Source organism: Schistocerca gregaria, chromosome 3, assembly GCF_023897955.1.
Source record: "Schistocerca gregaria isolate iqSchGreg1 chromosome 3, iqSchGreg1.2, whole genome shotgun sequence".
Lineage (NCBI taxonomy): Eukaryota > Metazoa > Arthropoda > Insecta > Orthoptera > Acrididae > Schistocerca > Schistocerca gregaria.
The window spans coordinates 384,345,890-384,366,125 of record NC_064922.1 but is presented as its reverse complement, the minus strand read 5'-3'; the positions used below and the strand labels follow the sequence as shown (position 1 = coordinate 384,366,125).

Sequence of the window (20,236 nt, the reverse complement as noted above, 5' to 3'; positions counted from 1 at the left end):
ACGAGGTATACCATTCTAGCAACGATAAGGCCGTAAATGGAGAAACCCGGTGCCATAAGTGACTTTAACAAAGGAGGCCCGGCGTCTGGCAGCAAGAATCTCGGGAAGGGCGGAACTAGTTGTCTGTTCACGTGCTACCGTAGTGAGCATCCATGAAAAGTGGTTGAAGGACGGTGAATCCAAGAGTGGCCGACAAGATGTTGGACGTCCAAGCCTCATCGTAGAAAGTGGAGGTCGCACGCCCGTCCTCTATGTGAAGCCCCATACGCGACGATCTGACGACAGACTGCAGTACTGCTTCAGGCACAAATGTTTCGAGGCTTACAGCTATGTGCACATTGTTGAAAATGGGACTCAGAAGCAGACGACACCTATGTATTCCCGTGTTCACCCTACTACTCATGTTGCAATAGACACGGGATTATCGATACTGTACCGAAGATCGATGTTAATGGTCACCTGTGAGTATTATTCACGTTTCATGTTACACCAGGTCGATGGTTGTGTGTGGGTAGGACGGCAGTCTGGAGAATGGCCACTCGAAAGATACACCGCGCCAGCTCGATGGGGCAGTATTGTGCTGTTGAGGACTTTCAGCTGAGCTACCATTCTGATCTGTGATATGAAAAGGGATACAGTTATGAGAGAGTTTTGGAAGCAACAGAAGAGCGTCATGACGAAACCAGAACGCAGTGAGACAGCTCGCTGCTGGCGAAGAGGCTGCATGACCGGCGACTTCGCAGCAGTGAGGTGACAGCTGGCGACACTTACCGCCGACGCGTGATCCACCCTGCAGAAGTATTGCAACACATGTACGACTGCTGAGAGGTCATCGTTACATTTCAGACAGTTCAGTGAAGCGTACTAACCACGCTAAGCTACAGAAATCATCACGCAGAAGCACTGTTTAAGGACGGCCGGAACAACAAGTCTCGTCGAATAGCTGGGCAGTCGTATGACGTCGAGCCTGTGCTTCTCCGGGCTACGCCGATGACGCAGGTAATGCCCGAACCGCTACCCGTCGTCGTAAGCCTCCGGGCGCCAGGAGGAAGGTCCGCGCTTTCCGACGTCCCGAGAGTACGACGACAGGGTACCATCACCTCCACCCCCACTGGCATACCAAGACCGCTACTGTCCGAACCAGGGAGCGTGACGCAGCGCGACGCCCCTGTGGCCTCCGCCGCCAGACACACTCACTACGGGCAGAAGCAGCAGCAGCAGCAGCCCCCCAGCGGCGGAATGCGCAGTCAGCAACCTGAGGCCGTCGCCCCTGGGGAGACGCAGTCGTGTATTCAGTGCCGCCCACAAATGATTGTAATCAACTGACAATAAGAAAGTCATTATAAACATTATCTGGCCTTCTTCAGCTGCCCAACATCTTCCCCCAGCAGACAGTCTTAGCCCACACAAAGAGGCATCCTGTTACAGATAGTAATCGTAGGCACCATGTAACTTGTGCACAGCAAAAATTGTTCGGATTTCCTGTATCACATATGGTGTCTGCCCCGAGAGCGATGGCATCTATTAACAGCGTGACTACGTGTCACGTGACGAGAAACGTGCTACAGTGGACGCAGGAGCATTATAGTGAAGTCATTTGAATGTCTTGGCCACCAAATTCACCTAATGTGAGTCCGACGGAATATAGCTGTGTTGCTATCAGACACTGACACCGCGCCTGTAAACCACTGGTCCGCAGTTTACGGGAACTGCGTGACCTGTCCGTAGACATCTGGTTCCAGATACCTCCGGAAACCTTCCAGGGACCTGTCGTATCCAGAACACAACTGTATTGAATTTCGTAGGCGGACCTACGCGGAATTAAACACATGGTTTTAATATTGTGGTTCGTTACTGTAATTTTCATATACGTATGGAAGCTGACAGGATGTATCAGGCAAAGCATCCTCGCAGGCGACATCTAACGCGTCTCATACTACCAAAATAGTTCTAGTGCTTAGGAGAAGCAGGGAAAATGCTGCCACAATACACAGAGCTGACAAAAGCCATACGATAGCGATATGCACATATACATATGGCGGTAGTATAGCGTACACAACGTGTACAAGGCCACTGCATTGGCGGAGCTGTCATTTGTGCTCAGGTGATTCATGTGAAAAGGTTTCCGACGTGACAATGGCGCACTACGGGAATTAACAGGCTCTGAACATGCAATATTAAAATGTTCAAATGAGTGTGAAATCTAATGAGACTTAACTGCTAAGGTCATCAGTCCCTAAGCTTACACACTACTTAACCTAAACCGAGCGAGATGGCGCAGTGGTTAGCACACTGGACTCGCATTCGGGAGGACGACGGTTCAATCCCGTCTCCGGCCATCCTGATTTAGGTTTTCCGTGATTTCCCTAAATCGTTTCAGGCAAATGCCGGGATGGTTCCTTTGAAAGGGCACGGCCGATTTCCTTCCCAATCCTTCCCTACACCGAGCTTGCGCTCCGTCTCTAATGACCTCGTTGTCGACGGGACGTTAAATACTAACCACCACTTAACCTAAATTATCCTAAGGACAAACACACACACCCAGCCCGAGGGAGGACTCGAACCTCGGCCTGCATTAGCCGCACAGTCCAAGACTGCAGCGCCTTAGGCCGAACATGCAATGTTACTTGGAGCTGGATGCATGGGACATTCCATTTCGGAAATCTTTAGGAAGTTCAACATTACGAGACGCACAGTGTCAAGAGTGTGCCGAGAATACCACATTTCAGGCATTACCTCTCACCACGGAGAAAGCAGTGGCCGACGGCCTTCACTTAACGACCGAGAGCAGTGACGTTTGCGTAGAGCTGTCAGTGCTAACAGACAAACACTGCACGAAATGACCGCAGAAATGAATGTGGGATGTACGAAGAACGTATCCGTTATTACAGTACGTGGAAATTCGTCGTTAATGGGCAATGACAACAAAATGGTTTAAATGACTCTGAGCACTATGGGACTTAACATCTGAGGTCATCAGATGTCACCTAGAACTTAGAACTACTTAAACCTAACTAACCTAAGGACATCAAACATATCTATGCCCGAGGCAGAATTCGAACCTGCGATCGTAGGAGACGAGATACTGGCAGAAGCTGAGAGGACGGAGCGTGAGTCGTGCTTGGGTATCTCGCACTTGCCCGCGATAGACAAAGGTCCCGAGTTCGAGTCTCGGTCCGGCACACAGTTTGAATCTAGCAGGGAGTTTCATATCAGCGCACACTCCGCTGCAGAGTGAAAATCTCATTCTGGAAACATCCCCCAGGCTGTGGCTAAGCCATGTCTCCGCATACCCTTTCTTTCAGGAGTGCTAGTTCTGCAAGTTTCGCAGGAGAGCTCCTGTAAAGTTTGGAAGGTAGGAAACGAGATACTGGCAGAAGTAAAGCTGTGAGGACGGGGCGTGAGTCGTGCTTCGATAGCTCAGTTAGTAGAATACTTGCCCGCGAATGGCAAAGGTCCCAAAGCTCGAGTCTCGGTCCGACACACAGTTTTAATCTACAGGAGGTTTCTTGCTCTCAGTACATATTCTGTACTCATTAGACTGCCCATTGCGTTCAGCGGATCGTGTAATTCTTCTTCACTTTCACTCGTGATAGCAATGTCATCAGCGAATCGTATCACTGATATCTTTTCACCATGAATTTTAATTCCACTTCTGAACCTTTCTTTTATTTGCATCATTGCTACTTCGTTGTACAGATTCAACAGTAAGAGCGAAAGACTAGCTAGATTCCTGCCTTACACCCTTTTTAATCCGAGAACTTCGTTTTTGGTCGTCCACATGTATTATTCCCTCTTGGCTCTTGTACATATTGTATATTGGCCATCTTTTCCTGTAGCTTACTCCGATTTTTCTCAGAATTTCGAACATCTTGCACCATTTTACGTTGTCGAACGCTTTCCTGTGAACACGTCTCGATTTTTCTTTAGCCTTGCCTTATGAGTCCTAAACAACACACAGAAAGCTCACGGAGACACGTAACTAGGACGAACTTTATCCTGTTGAGAAATGGGGCCATGATACTGTCACAGGAGAGGCAACACGTAAGGACGCAGGATGTCCCTGACGTACTGTTGGCTGCCGGAGTTCCCTCAATCTCTACCAGCTGCGACCTGAAGTGATGTCCGATGACGGTCCCTCATAGATTGTACCGACGACGACATTATACTCTGTACTTTTATGTTAGTTATAAAGGACAAAGTTTGCTTCACCAATGTCTCTCGACGTGGTAATTCGATTGCTCTGTAGTAGACTAAATCAAATGCTTGGTTGACTGTCTCTTTCTCCTCTTCTTCACAAATAGCGAGCACTCGAATGAATTAATGATTCTCTTATCTCTCTTTCCCAACGTTTTTTTTCTCTCTTCGATGAGCTAGCGTGCAGAAAAAAATTGTACAAATGGCTCTAAGCACTATGGTACTTAACTTCTGAGGTCATCAGTAACCTAGAACTTATAACTACTTAAACCTAACTAACCTAAGGACATCACACAACACCCAGCCATCACGAGGCAGAGAAAGTCCCTGACCCCGCCGGGAATCGAACCCGGGAACCCGGGCGTGGGAAGCGAGAACGCTACCGCACGACCACGAGATGCGGGCTAGCGTGCAGAGAAATTAATAGGAACGTGATAATTTTATGCAACTTGTTGATGTAACTTTTTTGCTGCGTGCCATCTCCACAGACCCCCGTATGTCGAAGGACAATGCGTCTACGACTAACTTTAAAACAGATGAAATCAAGTAGACGCTCCGCTAAAAACAACGTGTCCACATTTTCGGAAACTTATCGGATTACGAGTGTCGGTACCCCTCTCCCCTTCTCGTTCCCGAAAGGTAACTGTTAAGTTTTGACCTTCCTTTCATTTGAAGAAATTTTAATACCCAGAAAAAATAAAATGATCGTATGGCATCATTGGCCAGGAGATACCTTGTGGGCTTGTTCGGCCGCCTAGTGCTGGTTCATTAAATACTCGCTAAGCCCGTCAGTAGTCCAATCAGTCAGTACTCAGTCCCGCATACAGTCTCTAACCACCCAAGCAGAAACGACGCAACAATGTTGTTTGTTAATTTCAGTGCTAAACAATGTTATACATGTTTGAAACTGTGGCTCTCTTTATGGTTCAATACCGTGGCTTCTGAAAGGAAACACGTTACACTAGAGGTAAAGCAGAAATTCGAAATTAGAGATAAGTTGAACTGAGGCGCTTCGAAGAAAGCCACTGCTACTGAATAAAATGTTGGACGAGCAACCATTTATGACCAAACTTTAAAAACGAAGAGATAGTCGAAAGCGTACACAAATGTTGTGATGAAAGTGATGAAGATGAGGACACACGGGTAATGAAGATATCCCACATTGCTGTTGCTGAAGTTGCAGAGATCTTCCTGGAGTACATTGTGCAACAATCAGAAACATGTTGTACCGATGTATTGCTTCCAAAGCCGTTCTGTGAACAGGCATACTACCGCCGCGAGTTATCCTTGCGACGACTGGGACATGTTTCATAGGAGGTGATACTACTGTACATTCTCCAGTCTTCCACCTACATGTGAAAGGAATGTCAGGATTGCAAAATTCTAGTGTAGTTTTATTCGAAATCACTACGTCGACTTGCTCGTCGATGATGGTAAGGACAATACAACAGGCGTTCACCGAGAGGGCAAAATCTGCGAACCACCCGGGTATTGAAACAGGGCCCGTTGCATGGCAGGCAGCCGCAAAGACCACTCAGCCGAATTCGAATAATTTTAACCTGTATCCAGGTTATTACCGCTGGAAGGCCAGAATTGTCACGTACGCTAAGGACCGCCCTTTGACGGTAGTAGTGTCCGGCTCTGCTTGCCAGTTACCTTAGAGCCATCAAACGAAGTGGAACCTGAAAGCGGACACTAATGTGCATTGTCGACATCAAAGGGAGCAAAGCTGGCGGCAGAGCGAGCTCGAGAGGCGGTACTGATTGATTTTCGTGAAACAGACTCGCACAGGACATTCTGTTGTTCCTTTGTGTGTGTGTGTGTGTGTGTGTGTGTGTGTGTGTGTGTGTGTGTGTGTGTGGTGCCATACGACAGAAGAGGGTCGTATTCAGTGACAAGTGCGTGTTCAGCGTGCAATGTGGCCCCAGACCTGCTATTTTATCCTAAAGTTCCTAATGGAACGCATAGTTCGCAGTGCTGGTAGTACGATGGAGTGCTGCAACGGCTGTGCGCCTGTCTGCGTGGATTAATTAAATCCGACAACTGCGGATTACAGCTATTGCCAATGATGCGATATTCTAGAAACCACTCACTGCAATGGCAATGAATTCCGTCGCTGTAGGGTTAAGTGGCAATTGTTGTGTTTCTGATCGAGTCCCGTTTTAGTGTCCTACAGTGATACGTTGAGTGGGTAAGACACTTCCTGCTATTTGATTGGTAAGAATTTCAAAATCCCGCATTACCTCTATTATAAATGAACAAGCTTACATAGTTGTGCGTACGAAAGTCATTTAGAGAGTTAGAACTATCTTCATTGCATATAAAGTTTTATTATCGAGCGTGTTCTGTCGTGGCTACCCTATTTATGTGCATGAGGTAGTCCGTATAGACTTGTTTGCGCGACAAGTAGTGTAGCGCTGTGCTTGACATCATCGCAAGAGCAGCAATGACACTTATGTGCCGTGCACGGCTGCAAGGAATATCAACAACTAGAACATAATGCACTGAAGAGCCAAAGGAACTGATACACCTGCCTAGTATCGTACAGGGGCCCTCGAGCAAGCAGAACTGCCGCAACTTTACGTGGTATGACGCTGGAGGCAATTGACACCATGAATCCTGTAAGGCTGTACATACATCCGTAAGAGTACGAGGGGATGGAGATCTCTTCTGAACAGCACATTGCAAGGCATCCCAGATATGCTCAATTATGGTCATGTCTTGGGTGTTTGGTGGCCAGCGTAAGTTTATAAACTCAGAAGAGTGTTCCTGGAGCCACACTGTAGCAATTCTGGATGCGTGGGGTGTCGCATTGTGCTTCTGGCATTGCCCCAGTCCGTCGGAATGTCCAATGAGCATGTATGGATGCAGGTGATCAGACAGGATATTTACGCACGTATCACCAGTCAGAGTCGTGTTTAGACATATCAGGAGACCCATATCACTCCAACTGTATACGCTCCACGTCATTACACAGCCTCCACCAGCTTGAAGAGTCCTCTGTTGACCTGTAGGTCCACGGATTCATGAGGTTGTCTCCATACCCGTACAAGTCCATCTGCTCGATAGAATTTAAAACGAGACTCGTCCGACCAGGCAACATTTTTCCAGTCAACAACAGTCCATTGTCGGTGTTGACGGGTCCAGGCGAGGCGTAAAGCTTTGTGTTGTGCAGTCATCAAGGGTACACGAGTGGGCCTTCGGCTCCGAAAGCTCATATCGATGATGTTTCTTTGAACGGTTCGCACGCTGACACTTGTTGATGGCCCAGCATTGAAATCTGCAGCAATTTACGGAAGGGTTGCTCTTGTGTCACACTGAAGAATTCTCTTCAATCGTCGTTGGTCCCGTTCTTGCGGGATCTTTTTCCGGCCGCAGCGAAATCGGAGAGTTTGTTTTACTGGATTCCTGATATTCACGGTATACACGGTATACAGTGTTTCTGTATACGAAAATTACAGTAATGAACCACAATATCATGACCACGTGCTTCATTCAACGTAGGCCCGCCTACAAAATTCAATACAGCAGCGATTCTGCGTGATATGGATACGACAAGTCCCTGGAAGATATCCAGAGGTATCTGGAACCAGATGTCTACGTACAGAACACGCAGTTCCCATAAATTGCGGGCCAGAGGTTTGCAGGCGCGGAGTCGGTGTCGATAGCATCCCATCACTCGTGCGCCGACTGTAACTCTATGTTGAAACTCACATCAAGCTTGCTAGCCTGCCATTGTAGCAGCAGTATCCAATCTAAGAACTGCGCCAGACACTTGTTGTGTTATATAGGCTTTGCCGACCGCAGTGCCGTATTCTGCTTGTACGCATATTTTACTTTTGCCGCTAGATTACGCACGCCATAGCGATCGGCGTGGAGTACGCTATATCCGACAATATTGTTCCTTGGCCACTTAAACTATGAATACCAATCATTCGTCCCCAGGACTATACCTGTTGTTCTTGTTGAAGCTGGCCCCTCTTAGTGATTCTGCGGCTATGACTTTACGCTACCATCATCCAGCTACCGCAGCTTCTCTGTTTTACACTTCATATCATTAAGCTGTACTGCACCTACCACCTCCCCATTTCGAATTTCCCCAGTCTCTGAGTTAAAATGTTAGGTTCTAACTCAGCTTTTAGTTTATATGGTATTGAAAGACATACGCATGGTGCAGTTACAGTCCGACAAGCACAAAAATCTTGAACAAAAACCAAAGTCTTGAACGCTTGGTATAAATAACTTGAGGATCTGCAACACTCACAGGCACGGTACTGACGTCCATTTATAGCCACAAATTACACTCCACACACATGAGAGTGTGTGCCTGCCGGCCGGAGTGGCCGTATGGTTCTAGGCGCTACAGTCTGGAGCCGAGCGACCGCTACGGTTGCAGGTTCGACTCCTGCCTCGGGCATGGATGTGTGTAATGCCCTTAGGTTAGTTAGGTTTAATTAGTTCTAAGTTGTAGGCGACTGATGACCTCAGAAGTTAAGTCGCATAGTGCTCAGAGCTATTTAAACCATTATTTGTGAGCGTGTGCCTGATGAACGTGATTTCGTATCGCATGTCGTATCACGTGTGGACTTGCTTGTTTGTGAGTATTTGTGTGTGTGTGTCTGTGTGTGTCTGTGTGTGTGTGTGTGTGTGTGGGTGTTTGAGTAACACAGAAATGAGAGAAGGCTGACAACGATATAGGTACAGAGGGAGGGAGAGAAAAAAGACGGAATGAAGAAGGCTGAAGTAAGATCGGACTTGAGAGGCCTGTCGATATTATGGACTTCTCTGTCCAGGGAATTGATGTTTATGTTGTCGACATCATTTCAACATCATCATCATCATCATTCGTGAGAGTGGCTAGATTAGACAGCATGAAAAATGGACTTGTAAAAATTGTGTGTACGGGCGCTGATGACTGCGCAGTTGAGTGCCCCAGAAATCAATCATCACCACCATCATAGCATGGACGTTTGGTGCAGGTATGCGAAAGCAGTCGGACCTGCACTGCCATCGTCAAACTTAGCGACAGGTACTATCTAATGCAGGGTGTGTCAAAATTCAGAGCGGAAATTGACATGGATGAAAGTAGACCGTAACACAAGTAAAAACGTTCCAACGAACGTGTAAAGGTAAAAAAAGACAGGCGGATCGAGTCTACTACAGGGCAGTCAACTGACTAGATCGAGAGATATCAGCGTGCATCGCTCTTGTTGACGTGACACAGGACGACGAAGAAACATAACGCAAAAATCGATCCTCTTTCGAGTTAAACGTGAATGTACGGTTACAAATGCCAAAGAATTCAGTATGAAGTATTTTCCTATTTTGTATAAATATATTTGAAGTGTATAAACTTTAAGATTAAGTCACCATCTAATTGGACTCAAATTTTATCAATGAACCAAAGTAGGGGAACTCAGTACATGCCTGGTTTCGCTTCCTATACAATTAAATATTTTTGCTTGTTCCATTCTCTTGCCATAAATAATAATTCTCGATTTTATATGTTCAAGTACTATAAATGTCGTTAAATGCCAAGTAAATCAAGTTATCATTAAATTGCTCCAAAACATTATGAGGCCCACCTGATAAAAGTTCTGCGACGAATGCCTTTAAAAATTTTTTAGCGTCTTGCATCTCTGGAAGAATAATGAATTGTAATACTTAGTTTTGTGCAGCCAGAAGAATGTCGCCCAACCGCTCTCGTTTCCTTATAACGGCAGATATAGTCGTCTTCTAGTGCTATGTTTAACGCTCGGGGGGCAAGTTTATTGATCCATGTACACTGAGTAATAATTCATTGAGCTTCACGTGTTCCATTGTTCACTCCAGATTCGTCCAGTAATAACTGATACGGTCGTGTCATTACCACGCTTGGCCATAGACAGTGGAAACACAAACAGTGTTCCAGTCTGCTCGACACCCACTTGTGCTGACTGCGAGTAAACCGGTGGCAGTGAGCCAAGAGGCGCTCGCTCCCCTCTGAGCGGGAGCCGGCAGCTCGCATTAAGCAGCTGGGCAAACACTCTGCCCGTCAGTGAGGGCTCTGGCTTATGGTCTTGTACCTCAAGCGCACAGAGACCCAGACAGGTCTCGATTGCGGCTCTTGTACTGTCTGAAACTGCTGTAACAACCACAGCGTCATTTTTCGTAATACACTCCTGGAAATTGAAATAAGAACACCGTGAATTCATTGTCCCAGGAAGGGGAAACTTTATTGACACATTCCTGGGGTCAGATACATCACATGATCACACTGACAGAATCACAGGCACATAGACACAGGCAACAGAGCATGCACAATGTCGGCACTAGTACAGTGTATATCCACCTTTCGCAGCAATGCAGGCTGCTATTCTCCCATGGAGACGATCGTAGAGATGCTGGATGTAGTCCTGTGGAACGGCTTGCCATGCCATTTCCACCTGGCGCCTCAGTTGGACCAGCGTTCGTGCTGGACGTGCAGACCGCGTGAGACGACGCTTCATCCAGTCCCAAACATGCTCAATGGGGGACAGATCCGGAGATCTTTCTGGCCAGGGTAGTTGATTTATACCTTCTAGAGCACGTTGGGTGGCACGGGATACATGCGGACGTGCATTGTCCTGTTGGAACAGCAAGTTCCCTTGCGGGTCTAGGAATGGTAGAACGATGGGTTCGATGATGGTTTGGATGTGCCGTGCACTATTCAATGTCCCCTCGACGATCACCAGAGGTGTGCGGCTAGTGTAGGAGATCGCTCCCCACACCATGATGCCGGGTGTTGGCCCTGTGTGCCTCGGTCGTATGCAGTCCTGATTGTGGCGCTCACCTGCACGGCGCCAAACACGCATACGACCATCATTGGCACCAAGGCAGAAGCGACTCTCATCGCTGAAGACGACACGTCTCCATTCGTCCCTCCATTCACGCCTGTCGCGACACCACTGGAGGCGGGCTGCACGATGTTGGGGCGTGAGCGGAAGACGGCCTAACGGTGTGCGGGACCATAGCCCAGGTTCATGGAGACGGTTGCGAATGGTCCTCGCCGATACCCCAGGAACAACAGTGCCTTAATTTGTAGGGAAGTGGCGGTGCGGTCCCCTACGGCACTGCGTAGGATCCTACGGTCTTGGCGTGCATCCGTGCGTCGCTGCGGTCCGGTCCCAGGTCGACGGGCACGTGCACCTTCCGCCGACCACTGGCGACAACATCGATGTACTGTGGAGACCTCACGCCCCACGTGTTGAGCAATTCGGCGGTACGTCCACTTGGCCTGCCGCATGCCCACTATACGCCCTCGCTCAAAGTCCGTCAACTGCACATACGGTTCACGTCCACGCTGTCGCGGCATTCTACCAGTGTTAAAGACCGCGATGGAGCTCCGTATGCCACGGCAAACTGGCTGACACTGACGGCGGCAGTGCACAAATGCTGCGCAGCTAGCGCCATTCGACGGCCAACACCGCGGTTCCTGGTGTGTCCGCTGTGCCGTGCGTGTGATCATTGCTTGTACAGCCCTCTCGCAGTGTCCGGAGCAAGTATGGTGGATCTGACACACCGGTGTCAATGTGTTCTTTTTTCCATTTCCAGGAGTGTATTTTCCTGTTTTCCTTCTACTAGTGAAACGCACAATTTATCAAAATCAAATATGAACAACTGTCTTACTCTTAAAATCATGTGGGAGATTACGTACAAATTAGGTCCGTGAAGCATTCCCTCGTGGATATGAAAGCCAAACTCAAGTATTTCGATTAGGAGTCTGACGTCCTGCTCCTCTAGCACACTCGATGACGAAAAGGCACAAATATTTAAAGGAACAGCCATATCAAACTGGGAAACAAAAATAAAATAAAATAACCAGATGAAGTGCCTGGATTTGTACAGCTATTTTTCTTAGATCTAAGCTCGTTCATTATTCAAATATTTTTTTCGAAAACAGCTACTAAGGAAACATGTCTCAAATTTTGTTCACGATCAATATTTTAGATGTTCTCAAATCTTTATACTTGTTTATACAAAAATCTACAAACACAACAATATCAAAATTCAAAAAAAGTAGTAGTCTAGTCAAATGGCTTAGTAGAAGATGGAATGATGCCAGAATCAGAAAGATTCAGAGGCCTTCCTGTTCTCCTTCTACGCTGTATTTGTGGAACACCAATCACATGTAACTGAATACTTCACTACCCTTCATATAGCGAGAATGGAGTGAATTCCAGAAAAAAAGAGAAAAACCATGACAAAAATACTGGACCAAAGAAAAGAAAGTGTGGCTGTACATTAGGAAGCAACATGGAACGTTATAGATCCAAACAGGAATGTGCTACGTTTTTGCACATATGAAAGTAACTGGTAAACACATTACCTCAAAAAAATTTCCCGTACTTCAACAATAGAATGAACACCTCAATGTCGAAAATAATTACATGAGGTGATTGTAGTGAATGCAGATATCGAAACCAGAGGGGAGGGAGGGGAGCTAAAAATTATAACAGTTCCAGGGTTAACAAGAGAAAGAAAATATATTAGAGTGAAAAGAATGTTCACTGTGGAATAAAGAAGGAAACAGAGCAGAATACACCTTCACATCTCGCACAAGTCATGATGTTCCTCAGGCTACACGTAAATCACCTTGCTGTAATGTTACTCACTTACAACTAGATTGTTTACTCCATGATGCATGAGCCACGTGCACGATATATCACAATGGTGTGGAATACCTCAATTCTTAGATTATAAATCCAATACCTATTTTATATTGCTACAGGTTAACCATTGATGATAAGGTCTAATAACAGAAAAGAAAATTTAATACAGAGTTGAGACTGTTATACTTTGCTCTAAATAAATTATAAGTTTCCAAACAAAAATTATTTTATGGAATCGTGGCAAGCCGGTGGTGTGTTGTTATAGTCGTTATCAGTAGGTTAGATCAACACGAGGGTGTTACCGAAATGCTGCGTGAACTCAAATGGGAATCCCTGAAGGGAAGAAGATGTTTTTTTCGCGAAACAGTATTGAGAATGTTTAGAGAACAGACATCTGCAACAGACTGCGGAACTACCCTACTGCCGCCAATCAAGGATGGTGAAGACAAGAGAAACCAGGCCTTTATGAAAGAATAAGACAGTAATTTTTTCTCGTTCTATTAGCAAGTAGAACAGGACAGGCAATGGCCGGCAGTAGCACAAGCCACTCTCCGCCATGTACTGCATCTTGGCTTGCAGAATATCTACGTTGATGTGCATGTAATAATGAAAATACTAGCAAGATGTGAAAGCCATGTCGTACGAAAGTGTTTTATGTGAAACACATTTGGCGGCTTCGAACCACTGGAACGTAATTAGCCAACAAACTGTACTTTGAAGCAGGTATTTGTGGGTTCCATAAAATACTCTGGAGTATTTCGAGCTATGACGCTGAAACTCTCTTTTAATTTACTATCATAAGTGAAAAACTGAATTTCAACATAATGACCTATTGTGATCCTCGTGCAGTTTCGATATTCGGTTAAAAGAAAAAAAAGAGAAAAATTCAGGTGACGGTTTTAATGTTTCAATTGTTCTGCGTAGTCTCCGTCCTCTTTAGTCCATCGCACAGAGTGTTCACACAGTCACGTGGAACTTTCAGAAAAGTCCTACTTTGGGATGTTGTTCCACTCACACATCACAGTCGCACCTTCTTCGGTCTTCGTGAAGCATCAAAGACCCATTCTGCACTTCGTCGTTTTATGGTAGGTTCGTACTCACAACACCAAGTCTCGTCACCCATGATAATTTTTTCTAGAAAATGATGTCCGCATTTCTCCTTTCAATCAGGTCGCAGCAGCCGTCCGTCACGGTGTGAGGACAAATTTGCGCACGCTGTTCTCCTAATTTTTTGCAGAATGTCCTGAACACTAGATTTAAAGATATTGCTCCATTGGGGCTTATGGCACAGCTACTTTGACACACCCGTCCGCCGCTCGTCCACTACTTACCACTGCCTGCACACACAACTGACTCGTCGAGTGTACATCTTTTGTTTACAGTTGTTAGTTCGTGCAGCTGCCGTAATTTATGCGCAGACGCCACCTATAGCCAGGAAAAAAAATTGTCTCGGAACTTTTCGGACGGACGGTGTAAAATGACGAACATGGAAAAATGCCACTTCTCATACACCTCTTGCTATCACAAATCTGCGAAGACATGGTAAGAACAAACGTTTCTTTTGGGTAATAACTAAACTGGGTTATTCTATTGTAGTGAATCGAGAAATTGTTTGTGACATCACATAACATGAAAATTACCAACAAGTAATTTACATCAGTAATTAAATAAAATCACACAAAAGGTTATGAGATTAATGGGTTGATTTATTAATGGAACAGATTCCTCAAATGGTTAGAACACGAAAAAAAGTGTATATTTCAGTGCTGCCTACACAAACCGAAACAAAAGTACAAATCTCAGGGCTGATTTGACTGGGCGTGGTTACTGTTATGATGACGACGTACGAGACGTAGCCAATGTTGGCTGGTGGCCAAAACTAAATAGAAACATGTAAATCATAGCACGTTTGTGAGAGGTAGCTGCATGGGCTGGGTCTGCAACGACTAAAATAAAAGTCGTCGGCAAAAAATAATATATATTGCACTTAAATGGTTTTACGGGAATCTTCTTGGCTGCATACATATAATTATAAAGAGATAGCTATTGAGGCCTGACTTAGGCCATATGTTAATAAGCCCCTTGTTAGAGGTTGCTTCCTATCAGTTGAAGGCTATCTTGCCTTACTACTTGACGTCGCGAGTATGAGTGGACGAGAGCTCGCTAGAAACTTGATACAAGCCGCGGAGCGGAGATGGTCGCGACTCGCGGGTCCAACGATACTAACACGGACCGCTGTCGATAAATGCAACCCCTAACAAGTGTTGCAGCGAACGTTGATGCCACAGATACGACTCAGTTATTAAGGGGTAGGCGGGAGGGACGAATCATCTCACCATTACTCGTGATCATTAGTCGTGTAGTGCTGTCGGCGGCAGGCGCTGGGTCGCCTCGGAGATGTGCCCTCATCAGCAGTCGCGGCCTAGCGGCGTCGCCCAGGTACGATCTTCGCGTTGTATGATCGTTGTGAGCAGCGTCGCCAAAGCTACCATATAGCGGTGTCGGAAGGCGGATGTTGACGATGCAAGGAAGAGCCCCCATGTCCTCTTGCTTCCACGCTGACTCACCGACTGTACCTCTCCAGTCCACAGCCATTTCTCAGCTCAATGGTTCCTCGAAATTGTCTCCTCTCTTGTCATTGGCGGTCTCAATTTGCAATGCCGCCCAGCAACTGATCCTCGTTTCATAACTACGCCTCTCCGTGCAGGGTGGAAATTTCCTGTCTTATGTAGGCTGGTGTGGGACCTGGGAACAGGCTCTTTGTGTGTGTGTGTGTGTGTGTGTGTGTGTGTGTGAAATCTTATGGGACTTAACTGCTAAGGTCATCAGTCCCTTAGCTTACACACTACTTAACCTAAATTATCCTAAGGACAAACACACACTCATGCCCGAGAGAGGACTCGAACCTCCGCCGGGACCAGCCACACAGTCCATGACTGCAGCGCCCTAGACCGTTCGGCTAACCCCCCGCGGTGAACTGGCTCTTTCTGAACGAGTCCACAAGCGTTGGTGGCAGGTTCTGCCGACGTTTTCCTGCTTTCCGAAGTAATTGCGAAATCAGCTACACAACACTTGTTTGCAACTGGCCTCACTGCGTGAGGCCTGGACAGATTCATGTACTTGCTTATCTCAGAGTCTTCCGCCATCCGTGATTTATAAACAATGTGCGTACTTCCAGAAAACAATAATTTAAGAATGCTGGCTTTTTCACGTACTTCCATATGCGAATTCCTCGCGCTTCATGTATGGTCCTACCAGTGCCTGTGGGGTGCTGGAATTGTCGACACGTTCTCGTTTTCTAAGGCAGGTAAAACGACTGTTCATAAGGTTCAAATGGCGTTGAGCACTATGGGACTTAACTTCTGAGGTCATCAGTCCCCTAGAACTTAGAACTACTTAAACCTAACTAACCTAAGGACATTACACACATCCATACCCGAGGCAGGATTCGAACCTGCGACCGTAGCGGTCGCGCGGTTCCAAATTGCAGCACCTAGAACCGCTCGGCCACTCCGCCTGCGAAACGACTGTTGCCAGACCAGAAGAATTCCCATGCCTTCACATATGCGTTCTTGACGTTCTATCCTAATGGCTGCAGGGGTTCATCGGTTTTCTACCAGGCTTCTCAGAGCGTGTCCATCCTTATGCTAGTTGACGCCGCCCTCCCGGCTACCCCCTGCGTGGTTGTATGTTAGCTGCAGTGCCCGCTTCTCGTACGCTCACCGCATAGCATGCGGCCCGCTTTCTCATGGGCCACTCATGTGAGTTGGAGGCCCCTGGCGGAGTTATCAGACTCCAGTAGGCTTAACCCTTCAACACACTAACGGCATTTGTTTTACAAAGTATTTAAGTACTTTTCTTGTTCACACCAGAAATCGAAACCACTGTTGCCGTCTATAGCTATGTATTTGCACTACAAACTGTTTAAAATATTTTTTGTAAATATTTTAACGATTTACAAAACTTAAAGAAGTCAAGAAGAGAAATTTGTTAACATCGAGAACAGATTTTAATGTCAAGAAGTCGTAGTAGTATTTGTATGGAGTGTAGCCATGTATGGAAGTGAAACATGGATGATAAATAGTTTGGACAAGAAGAGAATAGAAGCTTTCGAAATGTGGTGCTACAGAAGAATGCTGAAGATTAGATGGGTAGATCACATAACTAATGAGGAGGTATTGAATAGAACCGAGAAGAAGAGGAGTTTGTGGCACAACTTGACAAGAAGAAGAAACCGGTTGGTAGGACACGTTCAGGCATCAGGGGATCACAAATTTAGCACTGGAGGGCAGCGTGAAGGGTAAAAATCGTAGAGGGAGACCAAGAGATGAATACTCTAAGCAGATTCAGAAGGATGTAGGCTGCAGTAGGTACTGGGAGATGAAGAAGCTGGCACAGGGTAGAGTAGCATGGAGAGAAACCAGTCTCAAAGACTGAAGACCACAGCAACAACAACAAAGAAGTCGACTTCTCATATCCTCATGCTTCTTTGCTGAAGCACAGACCGCGATTTATAATCACTAGTTACATTGCATAAACTGTAATTAAATGTGTATTTGGCAAACTTAGTTTCATATGTATCATATTTCGGTGCACCATGAGCAGGCAAGTCACTTAAATTGATTGTGCGGGTATTCTCAGTTTTTTGTTTCTAGTATGAAACAAAGTGTTGTTAACATGTATAGTTTATTTATTTTTTAGAGAACTGACAAACGTGTGTGTGTGGGGGGGGGGGGGGGGGGGTGCGTATGTGTTTGGTGTGAAAAGAGGCAAAATGTAGAGACCGAGTACTGTACAAAGGAAACGTACCGCTTCCTAACCGTTTTCAGTTTTCTGAAGTAAGTTACGAGGCAGTTTCACGTGCGCGTGCGCGTGCGCGCACACACACACACAAACACACACACAGAAAGAGTTTTGTCAGTACTAAAAGAAATGAACAAATTGTTGATATTAGATACGTATTGTTGTACTCAAAAATGGTAAAGCTCTCATACTATATTTTCAATTTGTTTCGCACCATCAAAATATAGAGCATATGAAATTATATTTACGAAATGCACATTCAATCGCAGCGTATGCAGTGTAGGTTTGATTAGAAATGGACGTCTGTAGCTTCTGCAAAGAATTTTGAGCGATGTGAGACGATAACTTGTGTAAGAGTTGTCATTCCTCAAATTATTTATACCAAAATCTTTCATCACTGTGGGGTGCTAAGCCCATTCCTATAGAATGTTGTGAGCAGTAAACGTACTCAAATATGGTCTAAAATACGTCCTTTTAGTCAGGGAGATCCTTGAAATGAGATGCATAATATAGTATGAGATTCATTATTACGCAATACTTGACAAAAAAAATTGGTTCCAAATGGCTTTGCTCTGAGCACTATGTGACTCAACTTCTGAGGTCATCCGTCCCCTAGAACGTAGAACTACTTAAACCTAACTAACCTAAGGAGATCACACACATCCTTGCCGAGGCAGGACTCGAACTTGCGACCGTAGCGGTCTCCCGGTTCCAGACTGTAGCGCCTAGAACCGCACGGCCACTCCGGCCGGCAATAAAAAATTAAATTTTGTTCTTACTACAACGTTTTTGAAGTTTCCTTACACCGCGAGGACTATGAATAGAATTGTTTTCCCATGTTGATCGCTGTTGTCGTTCTCTGTCTGATGTTACCGGATTGTATATTCGCTGGACAAATCATAACTCATTGTTGACAGACCTACTAGGAGGATCTCTGACCGACGTGGCACGTCAGTTTCATTGTAGGACAGTCGCATACCTCGAGTATTCGGCGAAACACATTAGAGACCAATGAGAGCAACTACGCTGCACACCACAGCTGAAGGATCACTTTCTGGAAACGGCGTGATTATCTCCCATTGCGACCAATAAGTTTAAAACATGACTCGATGTGACTACAACCTGCCTCTGTAATGGTACAAAAGCTTGGCTCCCTGCTACTTCATGCTCGGAATTGGTGACGCTTCAAAAGACATGGCGTCGTCACACGTGAAAAAAAGGAAAGAGCTCAAACGCCCTTGTGAACTGTAAGTCTGGTTAAACGCCATAATGCTTAGTTACACTAACACATTTGAAATTATGCTAAAATATTAAGTGCTATATTCATGCCAATTTATACGCAACATTTGGTCTGTTCTTGTATATAGGTAACAGACAAAAAGAACATAACAAACGAATAAATGTCACATTAGAACCAAATATATCCACAATTTTACTAATCGCCACAGTGAACGTGTCACCCAATGGAAAAGTCGTCACTCCCCCTCTTACCAACATTTTACTCGCTCTTCTGACGCTTGTGCGATGACGTCAGAGCCATGATGCGCGACGTTAAAATCACACAATTAAAGGATAACTTTCTCGAAACTCCATAATTGTCTCCCATTGCAACCAAGAAGCTTAAAATCAGGCTCAAATGTATCTACAACCTTTCTCTGTAATGGTGCAAAAGCTTGTCGCCCTGCTACCATTTCTAACGGGTGGCCGAGGTAAACATTTCGTACACACTGCCGAGATCAGAATCGAGACGAAAAGGCCTCACGCAGTGGCATAAAGGGCGTCAATGAAACCACCCCTTTCCTTGTGGCTTTGATTCCCATACATTTCGGAGTCAAAATGGCTCTGAACACTATGGGACTCAACATCTATGGTTATCAGTCCCCTAGAGCTTAGAACTACTTAAACCTAACTAACCTAAGGACATCACACAACACCCAGTAATCACGAGGCAGAGAAAATCCCCGACCCCGCCGGGAATCGAACCCGGGAACCTGGGCACGGGAAGCGAGAACGCTACCGCACGACCACGAGCTGCGGACCGGAGTCTAAAACGACAATTCGCATTACAGTGAAGAGGACGACGACGTTCCTGATAAAGTCTGACACGGCTAACAACATCTGGGCGACTCAACTCTTCTCTAAGAACATCGTGGGAAAGCAACCCCACTGAACGTGTTCAGACTCTTTGGAGTGCAGTGCGACTGCAGATTTTATTTTCGTGTACAGCGTACAGCGACTAGGGACCGCTCAAAATCTGAAGGTGATCCGAAGCAGGGTGCTTATGCATTTTCAGTTCTCGCGTTTCGATGTAACGTGATCACGGAGGCGTGCGACGCTGACACATGGGTGAATAAACCGGCAAAGAGTACCTACAACAGCACAATTTCGGTAAAACCGTTGGTGCCACTGGCCCGCCTTTGTCGAGGACTTTATAAAAATATACCTAGGCTATGCTGCTGTTCATGGACCTGCTAGTAGACATGTGGGCGTCATTCAGAATTGTCACGACATTTGGTGCCGATGTGACGTCATTAACTCACCTTACACCTTTCCTGAGGTCCGGTCTTTTCTCACGTGAGTCGACATCTTCCTATCCCAAACGTCGT

At 46.0% G+C, this 20,236-nt stretch overlaps 1 protein-coding gene across 1 annotated transcript in view; it reads left to right on the top strand.

The window, feature by feature from the left end:
- The window catches only part of LOC126353999 (slit homolog 2 protein), a 1,283,043-nt gene that overhangs the window by 792,063 nt on the left and 470,744 nt on the right, over positions 1-20,236 (top strand). The gene's annotated exons all lie outside the window — the stretch shown is intronic.